A 16423-nucleotide genomic window follows, 5' to 3' on the forward strand; every position below is an offset into this window, starting at 1 on the left:
GAAATTTCTAAATCGGCTCATAAGCCTCTCCTGAATACCCCTCACTCCAGTTATGCAAGACTGTAATTAGGAGGAATAATGCTTTCACGTGTTTTACGAATATAATGCGCTAATATTAAATTTCACGGTACTAGAAAACTTTTTACGCTTTTTGTCAACATATCTTATTCATTTTCAGATGTATAAATAAACATTTTTCTGTTGCTTTTTTTCAACATATCTTTTTAATTTTCAGATGTATAAATAAACATTTTTCTATCGCTTTTTGTCACAATCTTTGTTGATATTTCGTAGATCAGTTGCCTGTCATATTTATATAATTCAGACACTGAAAAATATTTATGGTTTAAATTGCCTTATTCTCATGTCTTGGTAATAATATTCATAATTAAGTCTTGTCAAACTTCCGTGTGTGAACATTGTAAACGAATCTTTTCATTTGTTTTTCATTTACATGTTTACTTAATTCATCAGAGATGATTTTGAAAGACTAATACGTATCTGTTTGTAGTGGTGTGTTGACGTCATTTCTTCTATTAAATAAAGTTTGTCAAGTGAGACCTTACTTTGACTTACGTGATTAAATCAGATATTAGAAAGTATTAAACGTTCATGACGATTAACTGGCACGAACTACTAAACATTAGTCGGTTCAAGTTAGAGCTATGAGAGAGCACTGTTACTTATATATATACATAAACATATACAAATTCTAATCAGTTATAAAATAAATGTTTGAATTTAAACAATCATGCTTGGCTTTATAGTCTAACATAACAAATTAATATGATCATGATAGTATACAAAAAACTGAACAGTTACTGTATACCAATCATGAAAATCTTCGATCTTTTCTAACAAAATCAAATCGAGCAAAGCACCCAATACTTAACAATAGAGACATAATTATTAGAATTTATATGTTTGTTTGTCTTATTTATCCTACCACAACCAGATAATGCAGTTTTCAAACAAAATATACGACAATAGTATTTTGCACAAACACACACATATATCTGGTTCGAGATAAAAACAAAACAGTTATCCTAATTACTGGTTTACAGATTAATCATTTATAATGTAAGTAAAAAAGATAGTCCAGGAATGATGTAATCCATTAAATACACTCATGGCACACAGCGACAAAGAAGTATATATATATACAAATCAAATATATTTGTTTTCAGGACTTCATCTTTCTGTCAGTTCCATTTTACAACACCTTTGTGGAAACACCTCTAAATTATTCATGCAATTCAATAAAATAACTTATATGGTATGAGCATCCTGTGCAAATTTAATAGTTATCCATTAGCTGAACAACAAGAAAAAAAAAACCAACTTATATCATTTCAATGAACACATTCAGGCTGATGGAACACGTTCTTGAAGTCTGCCTTCTCTAAAATTACTGGTTCTAATACCTTTACTTCATTACATACATCGTAATCTTATACGCCACTTGCTGATAATTTTGGACAATTAAATGAGGAGTCTTGTCTTTCCATTTAAACCCACCAATATTTTGTTTTATTAAGGGTATATAATATCTCATAAACTTATTTTGATTCTGATGTATTTTAAAATCTTATTTACACCCGTTTAGAATTAAAGCCATATGTACATTCAATATTTTCCAAACATTCTATGACAGTTATTTTACACTCTGTTTAAATCCTTATTAATTCGACCTACATCACACTTAAATATACAATCTTAAAAATATGAAATAATATGATCTTTATTTACGTCGTTCCTTAAATATCCGTTCAGCTTCTTCCTACAGCAAACACAAAGTGGTAACAAACTTAAAATATTACGTCAGCTGCAGTAGGGACTGATAGGAAGTCGGATTTACTGGGAATATCATAAAACCGCAATCAATTGTATTAATCTTCTGATACCGAGTGATTCACTCCGAAAATTAAAACCACCATCTAGAAAAAAAAAGTCAACAATAATTTTCAGATAGTTAGAACATCAGTTAATATTAACATAATAATTTTGTTACACAGTATGTATATTTAATATCACAAATTAATATACGTACATCAGTGTTTGTTTAAAACTATTGATATTCGAAGGTATAAAATATCGAAAATAATTGTTAAAACTAAATATGAACAAAAAATTAACATTAACCCTCTTTTTGTTATTTTATTTACCACTTTGTCATTGAGATATACCGATTTCGAACGCTTTTAATACTCGTAAGTATCCCAAGACTAGGGCAAATCGAAATAATTTAAATAAGCTTCACATAGTTGGATACATACATTATAATGCATGGGGAAATTCTTCAAAACCAATATAACTCTGTGGCAAATGGTAAATCGAATAATGCTTTAGGCTTCACGTTTATTTCTGGGAATTATTCAGTCTGAAAGTTGTTTATAACACTAGAAATAATAAAGTAGAAAACATTCACACGTAAGAAATATTGTTTATGAAATATGGTAGAGTCTACTCAATATTTTGAAGAATGGTGTTTATCTCTTTCAAGGGTAAGAATAGAGTTAAACAACTGCTTTCTAAAAATAAGCAAACATCTAACACACTTTACTTGCGAGACCGACTTTAAAATGAATTTTGAAAGTGAAATTATCATCATATCATGCGCACATGGATAAAACGTCCTGACCAGGAACTTTTAATTTTCAGATACAGCCACCCATAAAGAAGGAAGACAAAACAGACAGAAGCGCTGCCTCATGATGGGTTTTCCTTCATCTTTTAACAGAGTAAAGGTATCATTTTTATAACGTGACGTCAATGAAAGTGTGAAGCGTGTTCAAGGACAACACCTTTTGAAGCCCAAACCTTTCGATCCACAGTTCGAGAGTTTACCCACAAGGCCATGCACAGTCCAATCCAATATGAACGAATATGGCTGCTTAAGTTGTTAATTCTTAGTAGTTTTATCTATGTATCTAAAACAACCAATGTGGTTGTGTGTCAGTCAGTATCACAGCTTCAAGAGGAAAAATACACAGAGAATGAAAACTTTGCACATACTCTAAAGGAATTCTGAAGATGTGCATTTGAGCATTGTTTTTATTATAAACTGACATTTTTCTACTTTAAAATACCCTTTTATTTATAAGTTTTATTCTCTCTGACTGGAATCTTCATCGGGCTACAAAGTACCGGGCGATAAAACTGTTTAAAACAGGTATCTAAGCAACAGTCGCAAAAATAACTGACATCTTGTATTAAAGTTATTAGATATATAGAGCGGCCAAGCATGTTAAGGCGTGCTACACGTAATCTTGTGGTTCGAGGGTTCGCAACCACGTTGCGCCAAACATGCTTGCCCTATCAGCCGTTGGCGTTATAAGTGACGGTCAATCCCACTATTCGTTGGTAAAAGAGTAATCCAAGAGTTGGCAGTGGATGGTGATGACTAGCTGCCTTCCCTCTAGTCTTACACTGCTAAATTAGGGATGGCTAGCACAGATAGCCCTCGAGCAGCTTTGTGCGAAATTCAAAAACAAATAAACAAACAAGATATATAGAATTATGTTGAATATAGAATACAAGTCGAATACCTTATAAACATAAGCAAATTCCATTATACGTATTGTGTAAATAAAGATAAAGGAATCTATCATTCTTCAAATAATACTTTATAAATTTTAATATTTAATTTTACATTGAAACCATATAGATACTGTGTTTAAGTAAGTTTCTAAATATTCTATATTCTCTTTGATTTTATATGACAGAGTAAGTTAAATACTTTGATTAACTGAGAGAATAGTTGTCAAATTGAGAGTTAAATAACAATTTAGGTTTTATTCCGTACAAAGTTTTACACAAACCTGTTGTTTGTTACAAAACTGTTGCAACAACAAGTTTAGAAAAACGCATAAAAGTGTCAGAATTCATATTATTGGTGAAAATGGATATATTTAAATGTATTTTCGTTTGTATTAAAAAAACCCAACTAGTTTCAAGATATTCGTATGAGGTTAAAGGGTTTTATTATAAAGTTATTATTTCAAATAAAACCTTACACAGAAAAAAAAGACATATCGATCAGAAATGTTATAGTAAAAATTACATTTTTGCATTTTTATCATTCGAGGGTTCTTTCAGTGATTGTGAGTTTCAACAAATATAATATCTGATTTTTAAATTGAAAATAATCTTTAAAAAAAACATTATTATCTGTGCAGCGAAAAATAATTTTAAACTCATTTAAAAAAAAAAAATGAATGAGATACGAATGATGAAAAGCTTTCTGTTTGCTCCCATCTTTCAGTCCCTATAATAGAAAGCCTATAAAGATATTGAATAAGAGTTCTCAGGTTTAATATCTGTGACGTTAAATCTTTAGTGTCAATGAAAACTTTGAAATATAATTTTTCCAAGAAAATAGACCGAAATTTTGGTCTGATCTAAGTGGAAATAATGCCAGAAAAATGTGTATTTTACAGAGAGGTGTGTTACCGTTGCGGTGCCAAAATAAAAATCTATCAAATGATCTCGTGCCTACCGATAAACAAGGCTAAGTTTTTATGGAACATTCAAATTGAACCCGCACAATTCTGCAAAAAATGGTTTTCATTCACTTTATTTTAGGAGGACAGTTAGTACAATAAACATTTTTTACATTTGTAATGTAAAATGTAAGAGTAAGCTGTCGAGAAAGAAAAAGAAGAGAAAACAGTTATAATTGCCAATCACAAGCAGAAATATGTGTGAACTGACAATGGGACTCCATAATAAACCAAAAATGTCGTTTATCCAGAGACATTACGATGACTGTTAGTGAAGATGGGTGAAATACACTATAAACCTACGATTTCATTTATTTTCTTTAATTTTTGCGCTCTAAAGCCATTTACCTAACAGAACTATGAGTATTTGTTCTTTGTCGTTAGAGGGAAAGCAAATTTGATCCGATATGTTTAAAAATAGTGAAACACTGGTCCTTTGTTTAAGTAATACGCGGGCAACGCCGAGTGAGGAAGGATAGTTTTAAATAATGAAGCAATTACATGGTCAGTCAATGCATTTTTCAAGTGATTACTCTGTTTAAATACTATTTTAATAAAGGATAATAATAATAACAGGAGTGAAACGTCCCCCTTACCTGCTACTGAGAACAACATAAAACACTATGGTTGAGATGACAGAAAATGAGTGGCCTTGGAATGCTAACAGACGACGTTGACAAACTGGATGTGCGCGTTGACGACAAAATCGGAATTCCAAGCACCATCTACGGAATAATATCAAACAAAAAATATCGTTTGTAAACAATAATCTAAGTGGCTTATTGTATTCAATTGAAATAGCAAATTTGTATAACACTCACTATTAACATGCTTAAATGGTTTAAGTTTGTGACAAAAAAATAAAAGCTCAGTTGTAAGTGAGGAGAGTTGTTTGAATTTTGCACAAAGTTACACGAAGGCTGTCTACACTAGCCGTTCCTAATTTAGCAGTGTAAGACTAGAGGGAAGGTAGCTATGCATCACCACTCACCGCCAACTTTTAGGCTACTCTTTTACCAACGAATAGTGGAAGTGACCGTCACATTATCACACCCTTGCGTTTGAAAGGGCGAGAATGTTTGGTGTGACAGGGATTCGAACCTAAGACTCTAATATTACGAGTTGAGCTACATAAACACCCAGCCATGACGGGTCATGATTTCTATAGCCAGTGTAATATTGTAGGATCGAAGTTATTTTAAAGTCATTTTAAGAGTATTGTTTATGCCGTTTTGTCCTAATAATTTTGTTTGTTTGTTTGTTTGTTTTGGAATTTCGCACAAAGCTACTCGAGGGCTATCTGTGCTAGCCGTCCCTAATTTAGTAGTGTAAGACTACAGGGAAGGCAGCTACTCATCACCACCCGCCACCAACTCTTGGGCTACTCTTTTACCAACGAACAGTGGGATTGACCGTCACATTATAACGCCCCCACGGCTGGGAGGGCGAGCATGTTTAGCGCGACTCGAGCGCGAACCCGCGACCCTCAGATTACGAAGCGCACGCCTTAACGCGCTAGGCCATGCCAGGCCTATTTTTGTTTGTAGCTCAGCATAGAGCTACAGAAAAAGCTGTCTCTGTTTCGCTCACCACAGGTATCGAAACCTGGTATCTAACGTTGTAACTCCACAGATACACCGCTGTAACATTGAAGAAATTCTTTAAAAATTGTTACTTTTTTTATATTTCTCTTTAACAACGAATAGCGGGATTGACTGTTACGTTATAACGTCCCCACGGTTGAAAGCGCGAGCATGATTGGTGTGACAGGATTCGAACCCGTGACATTTAGATTACGAGTCGAGCGCCCTAACCACCTGGTTATGTTATGTTGTTAGGTTGTAAATCCAAAGAAAGACTTACCAGCTGTCCCAGCGGGGCACCCTTGTGGTGTAGAGAACAACCATAGATATAATGCTGTTTATAAACTACTTGTCTAAGTATGAAGAATAATCCATCGAAAACTGTAGAAACATTAAACTCATTTTGAAATTTTATTTGTGAATAAAGGTATTAAATATAATATATCTTGTTAATTTAAAGGAATTTGTATGTGTATTTACAGGTTAGGAACTGATATTCAAAATTCATCTAAGATATTACTCTTTTTTTTTTCTGAAAACCCAGTAAAGGGTTGATAACATAAGTCGTTAAACGTTATGTATATTCGTATCTGACGGTTCAATTAAAAGGCTAAAGAATTAAACCTGAACTCACGTGAAGGAATCCCTGCGTGAGGGCGACAAGAAGTTTTGATTGATAGGTGTGTATTTGCCCTCATATTTTAGTTACAGCCCACATCTAAGGTACATATTTTTTGTTCTTGTTATAGTTTATATATATATTTTTTAATTACTTACAAACTTCATTCCTCTAATGGTAAGTACTTTTCCCAACCTGTACAACTCTCCTAAACTTTTACGGAATATATATAGAAGGAATAGATAGAATGATCATGTGTAGAGATTTCTGTGAAACACCTGTTGCAAGTTTGGTCTTGTTTCAAGTAAGATGACGCATGATCACAGATATATTTCTTACTGTTTTTTGATATTAAATTTTGTTTTAGTAGTTTTAGTTAAGATTCTGTAACAAATTGCCCGTAAATATATATTTGTGACTTTAACCTTTTTATATGCATGTATGTACCTGAAACTAATATAAATAAACTGATTATTAGTCTTAATAAAATACAGTTTTAGTTAACTTTTGAACTTGTTTTTTATCTTACTCTTTTTACACGTTAGGAATGACACACACACACACGAGTTAAAATTCTGAAGCTAGTGATTGGTTGTTGAGCTACTTAATGGTATTTCTTCAATTATTCAACAGAAATGTTTAATAAAAAAAAATTATATTCGAGAGCACTTGTCCCCCGCTGGTACAGCGGTAAGTCTACGCATTTATAACGTTAAAATCAGGGATTCGATTCTCCTCGGTGGACTCAGCAGATAGCACGATGTGGCTTTTCTATAAGAAAATATACACACACCCGAGAGTATTTGACAATAATATGGACTAGAGTAATTGCGATGATAAAGTCGCCCCCTAGTATACAGCGATATGTCTTGTAACGCTAGAAATCGGATTTCGATACTTGTAGTAGGCAGAACACAAACAGCCTTATTGCGTAGCTTTGTGCTTAAATACAAACAAACAAGTGCTAAAAGGAAGCCTTAATACTAATTATAAATATTGCTTTCAATGTAAATAAGTTTTAAATTGTTAAAAGTTTCAACTTGCGAGTCCCATGAATCTTTGTGAAACTAGTGTAGTAGAGCAAACGTACCAGTAAACAACATACCACCAAACAAAGTACCCCAAAACAAGGTACTTCACAAAAGTGGTAGACCAAAAGTACAGGATAATATATCTTACTTGATTTGTTTGTTTGTTGGTAAGTAAACACAACTCTTTACAATGGGCTATTTGTACTCTGCCCACCACGGGTACGAAATCCCGCTTTTCGCACTGTTAAGTCCGCATATATTCCGCTGTGCTACTGGGGGTGACTTCATAATATCTACTTCTTAAAACAACAAATCCTTCAAATAATTGAACTGAATGGAGGTCAGAAGAGGTGCTCCTACAGAGTAATACATTTTCTTTCTTTTTTTTACACTAAGTTAATTTCTATGTATATCTGTTAAGTTGAATGAGTTGAAATTAACCTCTTCACATTTAGTTAAATCTTTCCGGCGTTATACAAGATATTTGTTAAGATAAATGTTCAAAATGAAAACAAGCCACTCTCTCTAAAAATAATAAATGATTATCTTTAGTACTTAATCAAATCTTTGTATTTCAAAATAAAAAAAAACAAATTCGAAAGAGAAAAAATGTTCTAATTTTTCACAAAATAAGCATTGTTTGTATTTTCTTACAGCAAAGCCACTTCGAGCGATATGCTGAGTCCACCGAGGGGAATCTATTCATGGTTTTAGCGTTGTAAATCCATGGACCTACCACTGTATCAGCAGTGGTCTAATAAACATTGAAATATAAGTTAAGGTCAACTGTTAATATAGAGTTTCAATATTAATTTTATCTTAATTCAAAAAGTCAATTATTTTTATCTCCAATAAATAAATTCGCTAAAATAAAATTTTCATTGAAGAACCAATGCCGTAAAGTTAAAGTGCGTTTAAAACGTATCTCTACAGATAACTGAGTTTAAAGTTACGTATTTTGATCTCGCGCACATTGTGTCATATTGAAAGATTGATTAGCAATGTTTGTAATGTTATCCATAGAACAAAATAAAGTATTTCAAATAAATAAAGGATTCAGTAAAAAATGAATAAATGATAATTCCATAATAAATAACTCAAGTGTATCTGAATTTGTTTTGACAATAAAACATGGAAAATAATGTTTATTTAGTTTAAGATAGAAAACAAAACAACAGAGGCCCGACATGCCCAAGTGGTTAAGGCACTCGACTCCTAATCTGAGGGGCGCGGGTTTAAATCCCCGTCACACCAAACATGCTCGACCTTTCAATCGTGGGGGCATTATAATTTTACGGTCAATTCCACTATTAGTTAGTAAAAGAGTAGTCCAAGTGTTGGCGGTGAATAGTGATGACTAATTGTCATCCCTGCTAAATTAGGGACGGCTAGCGCAGATAGTCCTCATGTAGCTTTGCGCGAAATTCAGAACAAAGAAAACAACAGTTCCAATTTCCTGCAATCTTCATGGAACCAAGAACTGAAGTTATATATCATCACAGTTTCTAGAACACTCAATACTTTATTATTGAATATCCTTCTACGTTTTATTATTATGTCTAACAGCAAGTATAAATTACTTGTTTGTTGTTTTTTTAATTTCTCGCAAAGCTACTCGATATCCATTAGCCTGATTTTGAGAATATTGACTAGAATTAAAGCATCTGATCAACATCAGTTGCTGCTAGCTCTTGGACTTCTCTTTATCAAAGAACAGTGGGGTTGACTATAACTTATAACACCCCACGGCTGAAAGGGTACGTATGTTTTGCTGTAAACGCACATTCAAACATCGCTATGAATGTTAGAGACAAAGTATTAGATATTTTTTACAGTTTCAGAGTACAAAATGTTTGTTTCTGGTTATTACCAAAAAAAACTATACAGTAAGCTATCTGTGCTGTGCCTACTGCAGGCATCGAAACCCGATGTTTAGAAATTTTAGTCTAAAAACCTGCTGCGAAGTTGCTGGGATGGCTTAGATTGTGAAAACTGTGAGATACTTACGCAACAATTAGAGTATTTCGACTTTCATTAAATTCTTGAATAAAGATTCATTGTAATGTATTGTACTGTTAACTATAGTTAGAAAGCAAAATGACGGATTTTTTACGGTTAACATTGTCATATGTATTTTTAAAGGAATAATTTTCAGACACTGGTTGTTAGTCCTTATGGATGCAAATACCTTATGAAGTTCTGTTAACTTCTGTACTACTAATTATGAACAGCAAAGAAAAATGTATTTTTAATGCACAAAACTTCACTTTCAAAACGCTTTATATTGTAAAACCAAATGAGTATTTTTAATTAATTCCAAGTAGCTGTTTAAATGGGTTTAACTAAGGATTTTATTCAGTTTACTTTGTTCGGAATCAGATTAAACGCGCGTAAAATTTACTGGATCTAAAAATGAAGCTATTAGAGAAATATAAATTATTCACAGGAAAAGGATTCATTGTCTTAGTTTTTTTTTTTAAGAATTATTTCATAAACTTATAGTGATTAATTTATCTAATAATCTTTATAATATTCATTATAACTACTTCAGATATTTATACCACCATAACCGATGGTTTTTTATGTCATCTCCATAACAAAAACACTTTCAGGTTTCATAACAATCTCAAAAATTGTTAGCTTTCTCTGGTATTTTAGTGAGTAGGTGTTTAGAGTTAACATTTTAATTCATGTCTGCATACTGAAACGTGACCTGCATTCCGTTGTGTTCTAGTACTTAATATAGGAGTGTTGGTTAACACCATAGATTACAGTCCTGCATGTTCTACAAGTAAGTACCAATTCAGTAAATAATCTAATACTGCAGTAATCAACTATATTAATCAATACACGGAATTTTATCTATCGATCAAAGCATTAAACCGTACACATAAACGATAACAAAGTAATAAGCTAGCGCCATATAGACCAAAAGACCAAGAACAGTTGGACATATAAACTGATAACAAGCGAGAACGAATACATAATTATATAACTGAAAATATAAAACGTTGTAACAAAAGGTGAGTTTTGCCTGTTTTAATGTTGTTTTATTATTTTAAAATCATTATAGGTTAAATCAAGAAAACAAATATAACACTGAAAACCACAGTTTGGACAATGACATCATTTTATTCGAAACACACAAGCAAAATATTTTCAAAACTACCTATAGTGAAATCTTGTGAGTTCAACTAAAGAAGGAGAAGAAATACATCATGACATTGACTTTCATTTTTTTCGCAATTGAAAAAAGCATCACGACGGATGTGATCAAATTAACAGTCTGTAGTCTTAGGAAAGAGGGTAATTTATAACTCATAAATAAACACCATCAAAATACCATATCTTAGATGATTTTTTTACTTCGAATATTGATTAAAAATTAGAAATTTAACATAAATTCTACACGAAATTTTATGACTGAATTCTTTGTATTTGTTGTTTTTCTTATAATAAAGCCACATCAGGCTGTATGCGAAGTTCACCGAGGGGAATCGAAACGCTGATTTTAGCATTGTAAATCCGAAGACGTACCGCTGTCCCAGCTGGGGGACATTGGTATTTGTATTAGGGATGTTTGATAAACATATTCTAAGAAAAAAATGTATTTGGCATGGGGCCCGGCATAGCCAAGCGTGTTAAGGCGTGCGACTCGTAATTCGAGGGTCGCGGGTTCGAATCCCCGTCGCAGCAAACATGTTTTCCCTTTCATTCGTGTAGGCGTTAATATGTGACGGTCAATCCCACTATTCATTAGTAAAAAAGTAGCCCAAGAGTTGGCGGTGGGTGGTGATCCTTCCTGGCTGCCTTCCCTCTAGTCTTACACTGCTAAATTAGGAACGACTAGTACAGATAGCCCTGGTGTAGCTTTGTGCGAAATTCAAAACAAACAAACTACGTTAATGATGAAATCCATGGAGTACGAATTTTATACATCATATTCTCATTACTTACTTTCTGTGTAAATGGCCCCCTAGTGGCTCAGCAGTGTGTACGCGGACTTACAACGCTAAAAACTGGGTTTCGATACCCGTGGTGAGCAGAGCACAGATAGCCCATTGTGTAGCTTTGTGCTTAATTAAAACTAACAACAACAACAATTCTATGTAAATGAAACATTTTAAAAATCATGTATTTTGCACAAAAGACAAGTTATTAAAAACCGAAATCATTGTCGACGTAATTAAAGATATTATAAGATAATAAAGCGACTTATTTAGTCATATGGCATTGAAAATACTGCGCTGGTCAAAGGATTGTTAATATTATAAATGTTGTTATGGAGGCTATTTGTTACAAGTGTTTGTCAAACACGGATAGAGCAAGTCATCGTAGAGAACATATGTTACGGGTGTGGCAAGCATAGATAGAGTAAATTATTCTCGAGAACACCTGTTACAAGTTTGGAAACCACTGATAAAGTAAGTTGTTAGAAGAAACATCTACTACGGTTGTGGGGATCACGGGTAAAGTAAGTTGTTATAAAAACATCTGTTATGGTTGTGGGGTACAGGGGTAAAATAAGTTCTCACAGAGAACACTTGATACAAGAGTGGGTCGCGACAGATGCACTACGATAGGAGATTACATACTAAGAAATTAAGGAACATTGAAAATAGTGTTATGATTTTGTAAAGAGTTTCTAAGGGGAGTTACTAGATTGGTTTAAAAATATTTTCTAGCGGTCTTGAAGAGCAGTCTGTTTGTTTGTTTTTTGAATTTTGCGCAAAGTTACTCGAGGGCTATCTGCGCTAACCATTCCTAATTTAGCAGTGTAAGACTAGAGAGAAGGCAGCTAGTCATCACCACCCACCGCCAACTCTTGGGCTACTCTTTACCAACGAATAGTGGGATTGATCGTCACATTATAACGCCCCCACGGCTAAAAGGGCAAGCATGTTTTGCGCGACCGGGATTCGAAGAGCAGTTAGAAAGTGATAAATATTTAGAACACTGAAATACTCCCATCAGGTTACGTTTTCGTTCTGATAAACCGTGTACCTTCGCAGAGGTAAAACCAAATCAAACCAAAAACATTTAATCTTTTATGTTTTTATTCTAGTAAAATCAACGCTATAATCAGGGGTTCGATTCCCCTTGGTGGGCTGAGCAGATAGCTCCATGTGGCTTTGCTATAAGAAAAACACACACACACACACACACTCTAGTAAAATTCGGTATATATTCAATATAAAATTCCTCTAGTTCAATAAAATACATTAGACCATACGGATTTCCTTGTTTAACTATAGTTTAAAGACGGTTTTAATTTCGGCGTTTATTTGTTCGTTTTGTTGAATTTCTCACAAAACTATACAACTTGTAAATGAGCTAGCTGTCCTTCATTTAGAAATAATAAACTGGAAAGAAGACAATTAGTCAACACCGCCCACCAACAACTTCTGGCGATTCTAATGGAAAAGTGGAATTCACCATGATATTATAACCCTCTTATGGTTGAAAGAGCGAACATGTTTGGTGAGGATACTAGAACCTTGAGCAGAAAAAATGTAAGAAGAGAGCTCTAACCACTAGGCAATAATAGGCCTCACATTGAATTTTTTAAAGTAAAGATACGTCAAAATCGGGACTTTCTTTATCATAAAATCACCATAGGGCCTTTAGATATGAATTCCATTATTTACTGAAATTACATATGGTAGTAAACGAAACAAAATAATTATAGTTGGAAAGAGGTGATAAAAAGATGAACTGTTAGAAATAAAATAATTATTTCCAAATCAACAAACTTCGATATAGAACTGCTATGTGAGAAACATCTCAAAATACCATATGTATTATATATATTCCACAAGTATATTAAATTTAGAGTTATTCACTCAATTTATACTTTACCAAAGGTACTGAAGAAAAGCTAACTTTACTCAAACTTGTATAGTCTAATGACGAACAGCAATTTGATGAAATCAACAACAATTAAATAATAATGTTGTTCAGTAACAACACTACAACAATACTTTGTAGTATACAATATTATTTTGATTAGTTATTTATAACAATGTTACTTGTTTTGTTGACAAATGTGTTTGTTTTTAAAACCCATAATATAGGCAAATCGAGATGTAACAAACACACTATTTGTTTTGTTTGTTTTTTTAATTTCGTGCAAAGCTACACGAAGGCTATCTGCGCTAGCCGTCCATAATTTAGCAGTGTAAGACTAGAGGGAAGGCAGTTAGTCATCACAGGCCACCACCAACTCTTGGGCTACTCCTTTACTAACAAATGGTGGGATTAAACGTCACATTATAACGCCCCTAATGCTGAAATGGCGAGCATGTTTGGTTCGACCTGGATTCAAACCTGCGACACTCAGTTTACTACGATTACGGGCTAGTCAATATACTGCTGCTCGATAAAGGCATTATTAAGTTAGCATATAATGTAAAAGTATTTAAGGTGAAAAGACAGCCCGTGTATATTTACATCAATTTTTAATAAATCAAACTACAACATTTTTCCTTTCTCTCACACACAAACAAAAAACTTATCCTTTGGCCTAGTTTTATGATCATGTGACAGCTATTAATTGGACGTTAATCTGTTATTTTTAATTTTTATGCACTTATCCCTAATATATCAGGCTATCTCCTTCCCAAGGGGTATATTGTCCTTATTGATGGTCTTACCTTATTTTCTCCTTTTTAGTGTACATTGTGTTTCAGGCTAAACGAAATAAGTTATCACGTTAAAGTTACTTTGACTTCTTATTCGCTTAAAAAGTCAAAAGTTTTGAAATATACTTCACTAAAAAATGATTATTAAAATGTCATTTTATGTAAAGTCTATTAGAATGTGCTTTCCGGACGGAGGACAGGTGTTTCTAATAAGGTTCCTTTTTGAATATTTCATTTCTGTGTCAAAGGATTTTGTGTTTATGCAAGTGTTTATTTTCGTATTTCTTATTATTTGTTAACTTTACCGACAGTTTCACTGTCTCATCCACTGATGTATTGTATTACAATTATTCCTTTGTTCTTACTGTAAATATTTTTAAGCAGCCACTGTCCCACATCTGGTTACAGACAGCGATAAGTGATAAAGATGTAGTACGCTTGAGCAAGAGTACTCACATCTGCTTTGTTTTTCAAAAATGTGAAAGCTACGAAACTGAGGTTAAACTCAATAGACCGTTTACCATCAATGCAATCTGGGATTCATTTCCGCCAGTACTTCCAACACTAGGGCACCCTGCATAACTACTTAATTCATGGTATGTGCCACGTGATATATTTCTGTTTATAGCTGCGTATTACAGTTATTTGTTTCACATTTAAGGTTTGTGTTTCTAATGTAAAACTCACGTTATTCTTCCTTACGATATAATAAATATATATTTTAGTTTGTTATAACCTAAAAAGAAGCCAAAACAAAAATAAATTAAAAATAATACATACAAACCCTGCACTAATTTAAAAGTTCCTAGAGTATAAGCTATAATGTGAGATATAAAATGTACCCTACGTTTAAGAGGTGACTTACAAAGTAGGACCCACATTGCGGTGTAGCAATAGATATAGAAATAAGAATTAGGGGAGTGAGATGTGGGTGCTGAAGCTCTCAACGTCCTACATCTTTATAACCTTTCACTGCCTGCAGACAGTTACGGAAGGGTGACTGCTATTGCATTATTTTATTTCTTCATGTGAGACTGGCGAATGGAGATTAAGACTGATAGACGGTGCATCTCCATCACAGTATTGGTCGTACTTCCGTAGTCACCTCCAAAACCAAGGGTACATTTTATATTCCACATTATAGCTTGTGTTGTGGGATTTTTTTAGATTAGTACAGCGATTTTCTTTATTATTTTTTAGTTTATTTTTGTATCGACTTGTTTTTAGGTTATAACAAACTAATATAATTAGTCAAAGAATTGGGCTTCCTGTTTTTAACTCAGTCCTTCTTTTTGATTTTGTTTATTTAACTTGATAAGTATTAATTTTCTCTAATATATATATACACACACTCATATAAAAGACCACTTTCTTTGTTGGTTAGAATAACGTATCAGTATTAGAAATCAGAAACAAAACTAAGTTCTTGTTGGAAGGAATCAAGAACAAGTGAAGTTATTTTATGAAATAAAGAAGACTATAAAATTAAACGTAACCAGTACGTTTGAAAATTATCATACATATATATACATTATATACGGATTTTGCAAGTAAATTGTATTCCAAAATTATGTTTATGCCAAACATAAAATATCATATAAAATAAAAAAAACAAAATAACTTTGAGAGCATTAATAGTCAGATGGAAAGGTCAAAATGTAAAATTGTAACTGAAAGTAAAAAGATGCAAGTTTGATGATAATTCACTATCATCAAAATTGATATCAAAGTTGAAATTGTTTTTATTTTGGTGCTAATAAAAAATTCTTGAATGCATTAGATCGTTTTCACTGTTAATTCGGGGTACAAATGGAATGTTTGGACCATAATACTCATAGTGTTGTAAGAGAAATATTGATTTGGTATATGAAATGAAAGCAATGAGCAAAATATTTTACTTTGTGATGTTACTATTCGACCTCCTTTAGCGTCAATTCGCGTTTGCCTATTGAACGAGCAAGAAAAAAGTCCGGAAAGTGGGCAAAGTATAAAATTAGATCCAAAATTGGAGGAATAAACCAAGAAAAAAATAAAATAAGCCATATGT

The 16423-nt window shown here is 32.9% G+C and overlaps 1 protein-coding gene across 1 annotated transcript in view; it reads right to left on the reverse strand.

Moving 5' to 3' along the window:
* Positions 1–221: 221 nt before the first annotated feature.
* Positions 222–16423, reverse strand: part of LOC143249719 (neurotrimin-like) — a 171685-nt gene continuing 155483 nt past the window's right edge. The window contains exons 6-7 of the mRNA XM_076500034.1: positions 5099–5227; positions 222–1937 (exon numbers count right to left, since the gene is read on the reverse strand). The gene's annotated coding sequence lies outside the window, so the exon portion shown is untranslated. The remainder of the gene's footprint in view (positions 1938–5098; positions 5228–16423) is intronic.

Source organism: Tachypleus tridentatus, chromosome 4 (genome assembly GCF_004210375.1).
Source record: "Tachypleus tridentatus isolate NWPU-2018 chromosome 4, ASM421037v1, whole genome shotgun sequence".
Taxonomy (NCBI): domain Eukaryota; kingdom Metazoa; phylum Arthropoda; class Merostomata; order Xiphosura; family Limulidae; genus Tachypleus; species Tachypleus tridentatus.